Source organism: Ursus maritimus, unplaced genomic scaffold (genome assembly GCF_017311325.1).
Source record: "Ursus maritimus isolate PB19 unplaced genomic scaffold, ASM1731132v1 scaffold_18, whole genome shotgun sequence".
Classification (NCBI taxonomy): domain Eukaryota; kingdom Metazoa; phylum Chordata; class Mammalia; order Carnivora; family Ursidae; genus Ursus; species Ursus maritimus.
Window position 1 is genome coordinate 43233766 of NW_024424230.1, and position 14531 is coordinate 43248296.

The following is a 14531-nucleotide window of genomic DNA, read 5'->3' on the forward strand; positions in this document are numbered from 1 at the left end:
TCCCATTCAGGGACAATGGTCACAGCGGTAACATCTAGAATCCAGTCTTCGATACTAGCCGCACACTGCAGTCCCTCTCTTGGTCCGCAATTGTTCAAGATTCCCACTTCAAATGATCTTCGTAAAACTTGGACAGCTCTGGCTAATTCTGTTCCTACCAGGAACTGACGGTGCAAAGGATGGGATTTGCTGCACCTGCTTGAACTGACGCTTCTATTTCTCTGAGAATCACTTCTCCCTTTTCCTCAGTTCTCTGACTCTGGGGTAATCAAGCCCACCCCTAATATTTGCAAGACGGGGTCCCCCCCTTCTCTTCCCAGTCACAGCTCCATGCTACACCATGCAGAGCTCCGAATGCACAACTGTGGACACCCCGGTCCGAGCTCCATACATAAGCATTGCTAACAGCTCTGTGTTGGCCCCCCAAAGTCTGCGCACATCAGCTGTGCAGTCCGGGGGGGGGGAGGGGAGGGATGCCCTGAGAGCACAGAACTCGAGTCCCAGCGGAGGGCGCGGTATATGATCTAGAGACGCTCTGATGTGCGCGAGGAGGAGGCCGGTGCACCCAGAGTTGGGCAGAGTCTTCCACTGCAGGGGCCCCAGCAGGGCCCTGCTGCCTGGGTCTGAGGACAGCACTGCTGCCATTTTCATCGCTCTCTGATCTGCGTAGCAGGTACCCATGGACAGCAAAACTCTCGCCTTGCAGTTGAAAAATGCAAGTCCCCTTATTCCGAAGTAATTAATTCTGTAACGATTTCGCCGCTGCTCTATCAAATATTCCTTGATCTGGGTAGCCTGGAGGACTATTTTTTTACCCTTCAAATGAGGTACACACAAATCTTCGTTTTCCTCCCTTTTTTCATTCCCTCTTGATATAAGGCATGTCCTCCTGATGTAGGAATTTCCTGGCTTCCTTTTCTCCTTTCTCAGGAAGAGAGCCCGTCCTCATCATGCAAGCAGCACCCACACACTGATGTTGTGCAAGGCGGATACGGAGTGGGCTTTTCTGAAATTATTTATGAAATTTAATATTTTATATATTTATTTTTAAAATCTAGCATGTCAAACCAGTTATATTGTTGCATGCATTGATGCTATATAAAAAACTGAATGGATCTTAAATATACATGTAAATATACATAAATACAAATATTGTATATTTAAGATAATCTGAATTGATCTTAAATATATATATGAATATATATAAATTAAGATAATAGTGAGAAGTTGACTTAGATATGGCAAACATGATGACGGTGGAATAGAAATGATAGAAATTTGGGAAACCTATCTACGGCAGAACTCATTAGACAGAGATACACAGTCCTTTTCCCGGGTCTTTCACTTCTCAGCTGTACAAATCTGACCCTCACCAAACTGAGCTTCCTCATCTCCCCAGCTCACAGGGCATTCAGAACATCAATGAAGAAATATGTGGACAAGTTATAAAGTACTTCTCTCCAAGGCTGACCTTGTCTCTGGAATTTCAATCCTCACATTTTCCGGATTCTGGCTTTCTTGACTGTGCCTTTCAGTTCAGTAATTTCAGGTTTTTCCCAGTCATCGCTAATTATCAGTTCATTCTCTCCTTCTCACTTGGTTGGATTTCCAGTGTCCTAGAAATAAAGTCCTGTCCTTGCGTATTAGTCAGCAAGGGCTGCCGTAACAAAAGACCTCAGCTGGGCGGCTTCAACCACAGACATGTATTTCCCGGTAGCTGGAAGGCCGAGACTGAGGGGTGACAGGATTGGCTTCCGGCTCGCAGATGCTGCCTTCTCCCTCTTGTCACATTACCTTTCCTCTGCACCACACGTAGAAAGAGGGAGAGATCGCTGGTGTCTCTTCCTCTTCTTATAAGGACACCTAGTCCTACCGAATTAGGGCCCCATCCTTATTACCTCATTTCAATGGAATTACCCCTGTAGAGGCCTTATCTGCAAATACAGTCGCCTCGGGGGCTCAGGGCTACAACATACACGTTTTCGGGAGGATACAATTCAGTCCATAACACGTAACCATTTTCTTCTTCTTCCTGCATGAATCAAACTAAGGAACTAATGGATATACACTAATGATTTCCAAGCAGAGGTTGAACCACCCACGGTGCTTTTTAAAATCGGAGAAGTCCAAGCCCTGTACGAGATCTACTGAACCAGAGAGGTTGAAGAATGGGAACCAGGGCTGTAAGTTTTACATCTACGTCGCTGACTCTGACGTCATTCCGGTAGAACCATTGATCCACACCTCCTGTCTTCACCCTCAACACCCACCTCTTCGCTGTCCACTTCCTCCCCAGTCTCTGATTTTTCTCCTGATTATTCAATTGAAACAGTTCTTTCAAATCTATAAAATCCGTAGATCACCAGATGGTTTCATGATTGCAACACTGCATAGCCGCTTTTGGGTCTTCAGTCTCATTAATGATTCTGTAACAGTTGTGGGCCAGGGTATCCCTGTTTCATGAAATTCTCTCCTTTTTTGTTTTTCATGGCATTGGTCCCACCTGTGCGACGTCTCTAACTCGCCCGGTAGAGTGTTCTTCACCGACTCTTCTGTCTGCGTTCCCCAAGACATTGTCCTCAGCACTTTTCTCTTCTTTCTCCCATTGTTTCTAATCCATTCCAACAACTCCAAACACTGTGTATCTGAAATACTGATAAAATCTGTAGATCGCTCTAGCAAGCACCCTTCCCCATTAACCACTTCCAGACACACGTGTCCTCAGGAGTGTCCCATTCATTCCTCAAACCCAGCAGAGGTATTTATTCAGCAATACTGACAGACATCCCTGTGTCAGGCCCTGTGCTGGATTCTGGGGGTGCAAGGTGAAAACCAGACACAGTCTCACTTTCCCATAACTGGTAGTTCAGCAAAGAAATATAAACCAGCCACTTCAAAGCACCACAAAAATCACCATGAGCAGGGAAGTTCAGAGCACTGAGGGGTACAGCCAACTCAGATTTGGAAGGCAGGAAGGCTTCCTGGAAGGAGTCGTATGGAAGTTGAGTTCTGAAATGTGAGTAGGGGTCAGTGAGAAGAAGAAGGACAAGAAGAACTGATCGTAGTGACTATCAATCAATTTTAGGGAGCCCAGAATCCAACTCCCATTCCTACTTCCCCCAGTCTGGCTTGAGAGTGCCCTTGGGGACAAGCTGAGGCCACCTTCCAGACAAAGGGCACAGTTCTACCATTCTCCAGCATGGCAGGCTTCAGTGTGGCCAGTTCAATGAGCTCTCCTGGGACTCTGAATCTTGAACAAAGCAAGATCATGGGAAAGCAATTTTTTTTCACACACAAAGAAGATTGAGAGAAAACTGCCAGAGAAGTAAGAAAACAAACTTGATGTCATGGGGAAAGGAAGCAGGTGTTTCAAAAAGGGAGTATATTGTGGCGCTTATGATCTCTGGCTTTGGGGTCATGGAGACCCCATTTGAGACTCTGTGCTTTTCCTCATGAGCTGTATGCCCTTGAGTAGTTCTCTCAGTTTCCTTAATTGTGAGATGGACTAATAATCATAGCTACATCATCAGGTTGCCAGATAGATTACATGAGCTCTGGGCTGTAAAGCGCTTAGCACAATGCCCACACATATTGGATGGACAAGTGGTCAGTGGGGTCAGGTGCGGCAGAGGGTCAGGGAAAGGAAGGATTGGAGCATGTCCCCCAGAGCCACGCACCAGGGAAGGCCCCGAGAATTTGAGGACAGTGATGTGCAGAAAGAGATAGGGACAGAAACTAGATTGCAATGGGTGCCAAAGGATGAAACATGAAAAAAGCAGACAATAAATGGTAATAATTCTTTATAGATGTTTGGCTCTAATGAGAAAATAGATTTGTTGGTCTTTAGTGAGTAACTTGGGGTTGAGGGGAAATTTATTTTCACGTTTCTTTTCCCAATATGGGCGATCCATAAGCATGTCAAAAACTAATAGAAAGAGAGGTTCCTGGGGGCGCCTGGGTGGTGCAATTGGTTAGGCGTCAGACTCTTGGTTTCAGCTCGGGTCATGATCTCAGGGTCGTGAGATCGAGCTTCCCATCAGGTCCTGTGCTCAGGGAGTCTGCTTGAGTTTCTCTCTCCCTTTCCTCCCCATCCATCACTTTCTCTTCTCTCTTTCTCAAATAAATAGATGAAAGAAAGAAAGAAAGAAAGAAAGAAAGAAAGAAAGAAAGAAAGAAAGAAAGAAAGAAAAGGAGGAGGAGGGAGGGAGGAAAGAAAGAGGACACCTGGGTGGCTCAGTTGGTTAAGCATCTAACTCTTGATTTCTGTGCAGGTCATGATCTCAGGGTCGTGAGATCAAGCCCCATACTGGGCCCCACAACTGGGCATGGAACCTGCTTAAGACTCTCTCTCCCTCTTCCCCTCTTCCCCCACTCACGTGCTCGCTCTCTCTCAAAAAAAAAAAAAAACTAAAAGAAAGATGACATTGAATAGAGTATTAAGATAAGAAAAGGGGACTAATCAATTCTGTCTACAGGTCTCAGAGTGAGACCTTTTCAGGGAACCCCGGGCAATCACAACTGTTTTCATAATGACTATAAGATGTTACCTGCCTTTCACTCTATGGCTTTGGTATTGTCAGTGCAAAAGCAATGGTGGGTAATACTGCTGGCACTTGGTGTGAATGAAGACACCAAACTGTCGTGGTGGTGGTTCTCTTCTTCACCATCACACACAGTAAAATCAGTGCCAGTCCCACTTAAGAATGCTCTTGCTGAAGCACAAAATTACTAATTTTATTAACCCTTGACCCTTGAGTGCACATCTTTGCAATAATCCATAGAACCAAACGGGAAGTACACAGAAAGCACTTCTTTGTAGACTCAGTGTGATGGTTGCCTTCAGGAAGGACCTCATTGGGAGCTGACCTAGACTTCTGTCATGGAATACCATTTTTACTTTTAAAAATGGCCTACAAACTATGGCTATTCGAATGAGTGTTCGGAGGGCATTTTCTTGGAAATGAGCAAAATGAGCCTGTCACTTCAAGAAAAACTGACAATGTTTGTTGGCAGTAATATTTGAGTTTTCAAGCAAAAATTATAATTTTGGGAAATTCGTGTCTGCCCCTGTGAGCTCCACAGCTCTCAATACTTTCATATTTTTCTGTTGTGATTGGTGGTGATATTAATGAATATGACTTTTTTATATTATAAAATCAAATTTGCTAACATTTGGCAGATCTGCATAACTCAATTTACCAATATTTTCCACATGACTATGCATAATGTTTAAAATCATGCCTTCTTAGTAAAAGATTTGCTCAAAGTGCAAAATAGATCAATAGATTTTTAAAGTACCAGGGTATGAAAAATTCTTTAATATGCTTTCAGAATCCACGTCACAGCCAATCTTTAGAAAAATACTACTTGTTGAGTTTTGGTATAATATCAAATAAAAATATCCACAATTACCTGAAAAAGTTAGTAAAACAGTCCTCCCCTTTTCAACTACGCATATGTGTAAGGCAGGATTCTCTTCCTGTACTTCAACCAAATAATCATTTCACAACAACTGTATGCAGAAGCAGAACCAAGAATCTGGCTGTGTTCTGTTAAACCAGACATTAAAGAAATTTGCAAAAATGTAAAAGAATATTACTCTTCTCACTAATTTTTTTTGTTTGGGAAAATATATTTGTCTTTTAAAAGGCAATTTAGTTAGCGTATACAGGGTTTTTCTTTTAAGATTTTATTTATTTTATTTGAGAAAGAGAGAACATGAGCAAGAAAGAGAGCAGGAGCAGGAGGGAGAGGGAGAAGCAGACTCCCCGCTGAACAGGGAGCCTGATGCGGGGCTTGATCCCAAGACCCTGAGATCATGACCTGAGCCAAAGGCAGATGCTAAACCGACTGAGCCACCCAGGCGTCCCAACAGGGTTTATTTTTTAAGTAAATCTGTACTTTTTAAAAATTCTCTGTTTCAGTTGCTAGAATGGCAAGTGTCGGTATGTACATATAGCTCACGTAAACAAGAAGGTCATTGGGGTCAATTGCAAAGGGCTCCTGTGACTCAAAAAGTTCCACCAGAGAGCTGCCCTACCAGAGGAGGCAGGAGGGGGTGGAAGCCAGAACAGGAGTGGAAGAATCCATCCAAGACAAAGGGAAAGAGATTTCTCCCATAGAAAACAAAGGAGGAGGAAAGGGTCAGGCAGGTGCCAAGTCATTTGGGGTTTGGTGGCAAGAATTTGAAGGATTTCCCATCTGAAGTCTTATTTTTCACTGTGATATAGGGGTTGAGGTCATCTGTGGGATGTGAGGCTAAACTGTGACGGAGGTCAGGAGTTTGAAGGACCCATGGGAGCAGCTCTGGAGAACAGGAGAACCACCTGGCCAGAGCCATGCAGAGGGAAGGCTGAGCAGCATAAGGACAGGGGTGGGGAGAACATTCCCAACACAGAGACAACCCTATGCTCTTGACCCTGCCAACGCAGCTGGGCAAGAGAATTCCACCAGCTGGTTTTACCATAGGTTTTAATTTCTTATCCATTTAATATTACAACCCCACAGAAATAGGAAGAACAATATCTCAAACTCCTGTCTGTCCACCACTGCCATTTTAGCAATGCTCATGTTTTGCCATAGGCGATTCAGACTGAATATTTAAACTAATTTATTGCTTGATATTATAAAATGTCTTAAAATGCCTTCTTAATAGTTTAGTCCACTCTTTATATTCTGATTTTATAAACATACAGTTTTTAATTCTACTTCCAATATTGAGTTTGAGATGTCAGTCTAGAAGATGGAACAACTGACCATCATGTTGTTTTCCTTTAGCTTCAGAGAGCAAACAACTTTACTGGGGAAAATGACTAAATGGAATTGTTTTCCTTTTCTCTTTTAAAAGATATAATATGGCCTGTTGACTCAATGCGTTACATAGTGAAAATCTGATGCCAAAAAAAAAAATCAAAGCTCCGCTTCCTTGTGTGAAGTGAATGAATTCCAATCATGAAACAGAAAACTTCAGAACCCAAAGTCTAGATTGGTTCATGACCCCAGTTGTGCAATTCTGACCACCTTTGGAAGTTCAGACTCCCCAGCTATGGAAGCACTTGGTCTCCTTTTGCCCCAGCTAAGGGCTCAGGAATTACAAGATATTCTCAAGTGTTTGAGAAGCAATGTCCCCATGTTGGGCTGAGGTCGAGCTGAGGTCCTCTCAGCTGAAGTCAAGGTCAACGACTTTCACCAGATTGCGATACTAGCAATCTCTTTCTGCCTCCCTAAACATCCAGTGAGTCACAGGCCACTGAGGGCAGCACTTTCTCTGCTAAAAATATGGTGCATAACGGGAAGGGCAGTGTGAGGCTCGCAGACTTTTCCTGTGAGATCTGTAGTGTAATATGCTGAGGGAGGGTGGAACGTTGGTAGCACCGAGACACTAGACTTCTTCCATTTATTCTACACAACAATTTCTCATTTTGAGAGTGGAATGACTAGCTATCATAATAAATAATAACTATAATGCTTTTACAAGTTTATAAAGTGATTTCCATATGTCCCTTTGGGTGATTAGAGAGACTGGGACACAGAAAACTAGGACAACAAAATTATAAACTGTATACCGAGCACACCTATAAACTGTTTACATCTTGTTACAATGTTCTGTTGTACAACCACTCTCAGACAGCAGCAGGACCCGAACTTCCTTATGTCTACATTACTCATTCACTACGCTTTTTTTTTAAGTCTCTCCCAATTGAAATGAAAAGGCTAATTTAAAAAAAATAAGATAATCTAACCAGTTAATAAGAATAGAATTGTCTTTGTTAAAAGACTTTATCAAATGACTCCAAATTAGCCAATTTCACTGCAAACTATAATTCTATTTTCAAAAGAAAATCAAAGCATACACTTCCTTTTCAGTCTTTCAAATAAGTGGGACAATATATGAAAAGGTACACTTGCACCCTGAAAGAATGCGTGTACTTAAAAAGAGCCAACGGCCCCATAATAGATAGGAAATATACTTACAAAATATATAATAAATGACAAATCTGATCTAATTAACTTCTGATCTTCCAGATCACTTAAACTCTCCATTAACTCAGATCTAAAACAGGAAAGTAAGACTGATTATCTCATAAATGTACCAAAAAACATGTGAAACCACTTTGGGAAACTCCTCACTCATTTATTTATTCATCTAACCAACCAAAATGTATTGACCACCTTCTTTTTTCCAAGGTTGCATAAAAAACTAACACACATAAGAGACTCTTAACTACAGAGAACAAACTGAGGGTTGCTGGAGGGGAGGCGGGCGGGGGATGGGCAGGTTAGCTGGGTGGTGGGCATTAAGGAGGGCACTTGTGATGAGCACTGGGTGTTATACGTCAGTGATGAATCACTGACTTCTACTCCTGAAACCGATATTACTCTATATATTAACTAGAATTCAAACACAAATTTGAAACAAAAAATAAAATAAATCTGTATTAATGAAAGAAAACAAAAAAGAAGATAAAACTGGAACACTCACAAAATTCCCAATATTGTTTTATTTCACATTCAAAAACAAAACAAAGCAAAAAAACCTAACACACAATCCCTGCCCTGAGGAATTTTTTCTTTAGTTAGAGGCAGAGACATACCATTAATCACTGAGCAGTGTATTTGTAACGAATGCAACCCTATGTGGATACACCCCCGCAAAATTCCGAGTGTTCATTGTCAAATACTGGTTTTAAGGCCTCTGATTGTTGTGCCTCCTGACTGAGGCACCCCATGTCTTTTGGGGGGAATTTGGGGTTTCCATGCTTGAAAATTGGAAAGGTACAAAGCTATTTTTTTTAGACTTTTATTTAATTATTTATTTGAGAGAGAGAGAGAAAGAGTGGGCAGGGTTATGAGCAGGCGGGGTGGGGGGGAGGGACAAGCATACTCCTCGCCAAGCGTAGAGCCCGTCTTGGGGCTGGATCCCATAACCCTGAGCTCATCGCGACCTGAGCCAAAACCAAGAGTTGGATACCCAACTGACTGAATCACCCAGACACCCCGAGAAAGGTACAAAACTATTTTAGAAGGTGCTGAGGAAGAAAAGAGAAATGGCATCTAAATAAAATCAGCAGAGCAGGGAAATTTTTACAGAGAAAGTGAAACTTAAATTGAATTTTGTAGAACAAAATATGAGTTATCTAGGCAGAGACTTCTAGCTTTCTGTTGTTTAAGCCACCCAGCCTGTGGTGTTTGTCATGGCAGCCCCAGCAAACTACCACAGTCCCTCCCATATGACTAGAAAAAGAGGGGGTCAGAGATGGTGGGAGGTGGGAGGTGAGGATTAAGCGAGTTTATAGAAAAGAGTTAGCTGCTATCATTATCACCTCGCACCCACTCAGTGTGGCCTCAGTGGCAGAATAACCCTGGGTGACTCTCCCCCAAGCAACCCATCTCTCCCCCTGATGTAAGATCGAGTGCTCACTCCTGGGACTTTGCATCTAGAAGCTGTGATGCAAGAAGCAGAGGAATTCTTGACAACCATACATCCCAGCAGCCAAGATGCAGGTCCTGCCTTGGCTTCTGGAGCTGCCTAGAATGTGGCCACTGGCAAGCTGGTTCTCCAGCCTCCCTTCAATTCTTTGAGTCTCAGTATCCTTTCAGTAACGTCTCCTCTGCGTAGGAAAAGCCAGAGTCATTGTCTACGTCAGCTAAAGTCCCTGCTTGCTGATAATTTTCCTCTCCTTCCTGACTGGAGAATGGGGGAGGTGGCTGGGTGACATAGCAGAGCAATTGTACTTTAGAAATGATGGATTTGTAAAATGATCGATCGTCACGGATGTTATTTTTCCTAGCAGTAGTCAGTGGCCTGCGTGGAAATGTAGAAGTCATAAATGTCGTACACTGTCATCCCCGATGATGAGGGGATGACATATGGATCAGTTTCTTATTTTTTAATAAAATTTGCCAAGACATTTTGGATTAATCCATATAGCAAATGTTTTAAAAACATTACTTCTGGGGGGTGCGTGGGAGGCTCAGTTGGTTAAACACCTGACTCTTATTTCGGCTCAGGTCATGATCTCAGGGTCATGATCCCAGGGTCATGAACTTGAGCCCCACCTTGGGCTCTGCACTCAGCAGGGAGTCTGTTTGTCCCTCCCTCCCCTCCACCCCTGCCTTCACTCTCTCTCTCTCTCTAAAATAAATAAGTCTTTTAAAAAAGTACACGTTACTTCTTCCTTTGAAATGTGGCCTTGGAATTATCCATGCCCATTTGAAGTTTATAAAATTTTATTGTTAATGTTAATACTTCGCAGTTACCTAGCTCTTTATTTCAAAAAACTATACGTATGTTAACGACTTACTATTTCTAAGTTCTTACCTGTGCTAGAAAAAACTTGCCTTCTGTAAATGGGAAGTGAAATGAAGGATACATGGCTTTTTCAAGGCTTGGCCTGGATAAGTTTCTTGACTTTTTTATCATAAGCATCAGCATCGTCATTATTTCCATCTACTAATTCGGTTTGTGGAGCACATCTGCTAATATGAACTTATTGGAGTTTCGTTCATATGCATTCCACGAGGTTTTTTAAAATCTACAGTAGGTGCTGGGGATACAGCAATTAATAACTAAGCTTAACTAACCCCCGAGACGACTAAGAGAGTATGCCCTGCTCTGACTCTGATTCCAGACTGATAATGGCAGTAGACGATCAACAGGCTAGTCCAGCGTGCTGGGAATAATTCTGCGGGAATTTGGGAAACCAGAGTATTGCAGAGGCACACCGTGGTAAAGGTGGTCCTAAACCAGAAAGGGGTGAGAAGGGCATCTTGACTTACCGTAACTCCGCAAAAAGACAGGACAGAGATAACGCTCTACTCCATTTCAGAGATGAACAAGCAGCTCAGGGAGGTCAAGCGGCCCAGAGCCAATAACAGAGAAGTGATAGAGTCCGAAGCGCCAACTCTCACTCCTTCCCCTCTTCCTGCACAATCATGTCATCACCGAAATCACTGCTGTCACTTCGTCATCGTCATCATCACCGCCATTATCAACACCATCGTTACAGTAAGGAGTTTAACAGGACATATATATCCCACAACTTCAGTTTATACCCAAAAAGAGAGAAAGAGTAAATTAGCACCAAAACACCAGTGAACGAGACAAAGACCTCACTTAGTCATGACTGTAGAGTATCACAGAGGTTTACAGTTGCTGTGGATTGTCACGTGACTGGAACCCGGCAAGTTGGCCACGGGCATGTTTCCAGCGGTAGATAAATGTCGAGGAGTGTTTAAAAAAGGATCAGAGGGGGGCGCCTGGGTGGCTCAGTCCATTGAGCGTCTGCCTTCAACTCAGGTCATGATCTCAGGGTCCTGGGATCGGGCAGCATTGGGCTCCCTGCTCAGAGGGGAGCCTGCTTTCCCTTTGCCCTTCCCCGCCTCTCATGCTCACTGTCTCTCTCAAATAAAGAAATAAATAAAATATTTCAAATAAATAGATAGATAAATAAATATTAAAACGAATCAGAGGATGTGCGGCAGAGACAGAAGGAAAGGGGAGGGGAGATGCAAGGAGCACCTTATCTGGCTCCTTAGAGACGGCAGCTGGCAGAACAGGCCGTGGTGGGGCCCCTGCCGCAGGCACACAGACTGAAGGGCAGCGGGGGGAACATTCGGGTAAAGTGAAACCACGATGAGACTTATCACCTCGAGGAGGCCCTGTGATTTTCTTCAGATGTACATTTCTTCCAATTGTATGAATGTAAAAAATAAGGAATTACGGAGGTCAAAGAGAAGGACCTATGATGATTTAGGAAAGCAGTAAGAGCCAGTTTTGTCTGAATTATTCAAAGTCTCATCCAAGGGAAGTTCTATAAGAGTCAGTCACATTTTTTGTGGTCACAAGATTATGACCGATTCTGCTCCTTTCTTAGAAAATGTTCTGCTTCGAGCATTACACCAAAGTATTTTTTAAGTGCCTAGTGTTTTGGTCTACTCCCCCTGTCACAGCTTCCTTGTGCCCAGAATTTTAAACATCTTGCTCTTTCCTGGAAACTGGGAATATCTTGGTGAGTCTATTAAAAACATGAGGCTTCTGAGCCTTCCTGTATGATAACAGGGGATAATAATCACCAAAACGTTGGTTTACCTCTTCAGAGGTTCAAATTTAATTTAAATGTTGAAACAATTACTACTTGCACTTCTAAGATCGGTCATTTAAAACAGTTTGGTGTGACCCATTAGATCCCAAAGTTCTTTGCTTTCCCAGAGAACTGATTTTCGACTGTGGATGTCTAAGTGGCCTTTAAAATGCCCAACCAAACTCTGAACTGTCATAATAGCTGGGGTAAGAGATAAAGGGTAAGAAAAGTATCCAGTCATCCAACCACATTTCTGCTTTTTTGTGCAAGCTTCAGATGAAATACAGTCACTCAATAAAGTCCTTCTGTTTCTCTTTCCCTCCCTCCCTCTCTTTCTCCCCATTCGTCTAGAGAGGGGAACCCTAAACCCTTTGGAGCCCCTCCAGCGGCACTAAAAGAATCTCTTGACTATTTTCCCAGGGAATTCCTGCCTTAAATGTCAGCGGAGTACAACTCCCCAGCCAAAGCAGAGTCCGCCTGGATCTGAATCAAGGAAAATGTGCCTGATGTACCCAAGGGGAAAACCTTGATCCTTGGGGCACGGGGGCAGGGCCAGAGATTCCCTATGAACGTTTCCACGTCCAATGGAAAGACCCCCAGTTCTCTCAGATTCACCCCACAGAGAAATGGGAGATGAAGGCAAGCATCTGGGTTCCTTGGTCTTTTTTGGATGATTTTTATTTCACTCTTTTGGTGGCGAACTGTATTTCTGGAAGCCACTCTGAACGGTAACAGTAAGGCAACATCTCTTTGAAAAGGAAGCAAAACTCTATTAAAGCCCTTTGTTGTGGGGGTTGTGGTTGTGGCTGCTGCTGTTGTGCTGTTTATTTGTTTGTTTTTAATGAACATACTGATATATAAGTGCTCTGGGGGGAATTCACGATGCTGAGATTCATGAAAAGCAAAGTAAGATTTATGACTCGCGTTTGAATCTGCCCCTATCAGCCTGGAGACACTTCCCGTCTGGTACTGAGGCATTGCTGGCATGTTTAGTGCTTTTGTGTTAGTCTTCAATCTCTGAATACATGAAGAAATATTAAAAGTTCTGAGGGCAAGGGTGGGAGAAGGAGTCCACAAACCCCAAAGACAGACATCAGCACCAAAAGAAAACAGTATGGCGTGCTACATTAAAAATTCAGAAGCAAAGTGTGTCCATCAGCTGACTTCTGCTGAGTACTCTTGAAATTTTCATTTACTCTTCTCTCATTTTTCTCCACTAATTTTTCTTCACTGATCTTAAGTCAGTGTGCCGTGTTACTATCCTCCCCCCAAAGATCATAGCATTATACAGTAAGAAAGTCAAGAAGATGTAATGAGTAAACTGTTACTCCATTTTTAAAGGAATTAGACCCTTTCCAAGTTACCAATGGGGGAAAAAAATAGATTCCAGGGGCACCAGGGTGGCTCAGTCAGTTAAGCGTCTGCTCTCAGCTCAGGTCATGATCCCAGGGTGCTGGGATCAAGTCCCACATGGGGACCTTGCTCAGCAGGGAACATGCCTCTCCCTTTCCCTCTGCCCTCCCCCACCCCCACTTGCATTCTCTTGTGCTCTCTCTCTCTCAAATAGATAAATAAAATTGTTAAAAAAAATTTAGGTTCCAAATCTCATTTGACCCTGGGCCCCGGCCAGTTCAAAACTGATCGACTTAGAAGCTGTTCCTTATATTCGCCAAGGCTCCCACCTCATATTGCCCACACCATCCTCACAAGAGCATCAAAGCTGCCTTCTTCCATCATTATCCTGCATGCACCACCCAGACAATCCCACTGGAAACTCCGTCCCTAGTCCAAAGCAAAGTCAGGCAAGCAGCTACCTATTGGGCACGGCTGAAAGTGTTGCAGGAGAATCAATAATACTGCCTCAAATATAAAAAAGGACAGTAAGTAATACCTAATGAGAAAAACTACCTCCAGTCGGTGAAGGGTTAATCCCTGGTCAATTTTCAGCCACTCTGTTGAGAGTACTAATAAGTGCTCGAGCTGGTGCCAATTAGGGTGGCCCTTCCCTTGATGGGAATAGCCATCCCTTAGGAACTGACTGTCAACCCAAGGTACCCGGGCAGTGATGAGCCAGCCAGAAGAAAGGGAAAGAGTCTGAGAAACCGTGGTAACGGAGTTGTGCTGGCACTTTGTAAAACGGTGACGGGAACTGGCCACAGCCAGGGAGTGAATGCTAATGAGCCTAGGGCAACCTGCAAAGAGTGGACCTGAAAAATGTCCTCTCAGCGGCCCTAAGGGAGCACCGCTCATGGTGGGTTCCTGTGGAGAAGACCACAGACTTCATTCACAAGAAAGAATCTAAACACAGCAGCAGCCGTCCTTGGGTTCCTGGACTTCACAATCACTTGTGACTCAATGGTCTTAGGGTCAGAGCGATTAGCACATTTGTCTAGAAAATCAAAGTTTTCAAATTTTTTAAAAACATTTGTGACCTGTTTTTTTTTTTTT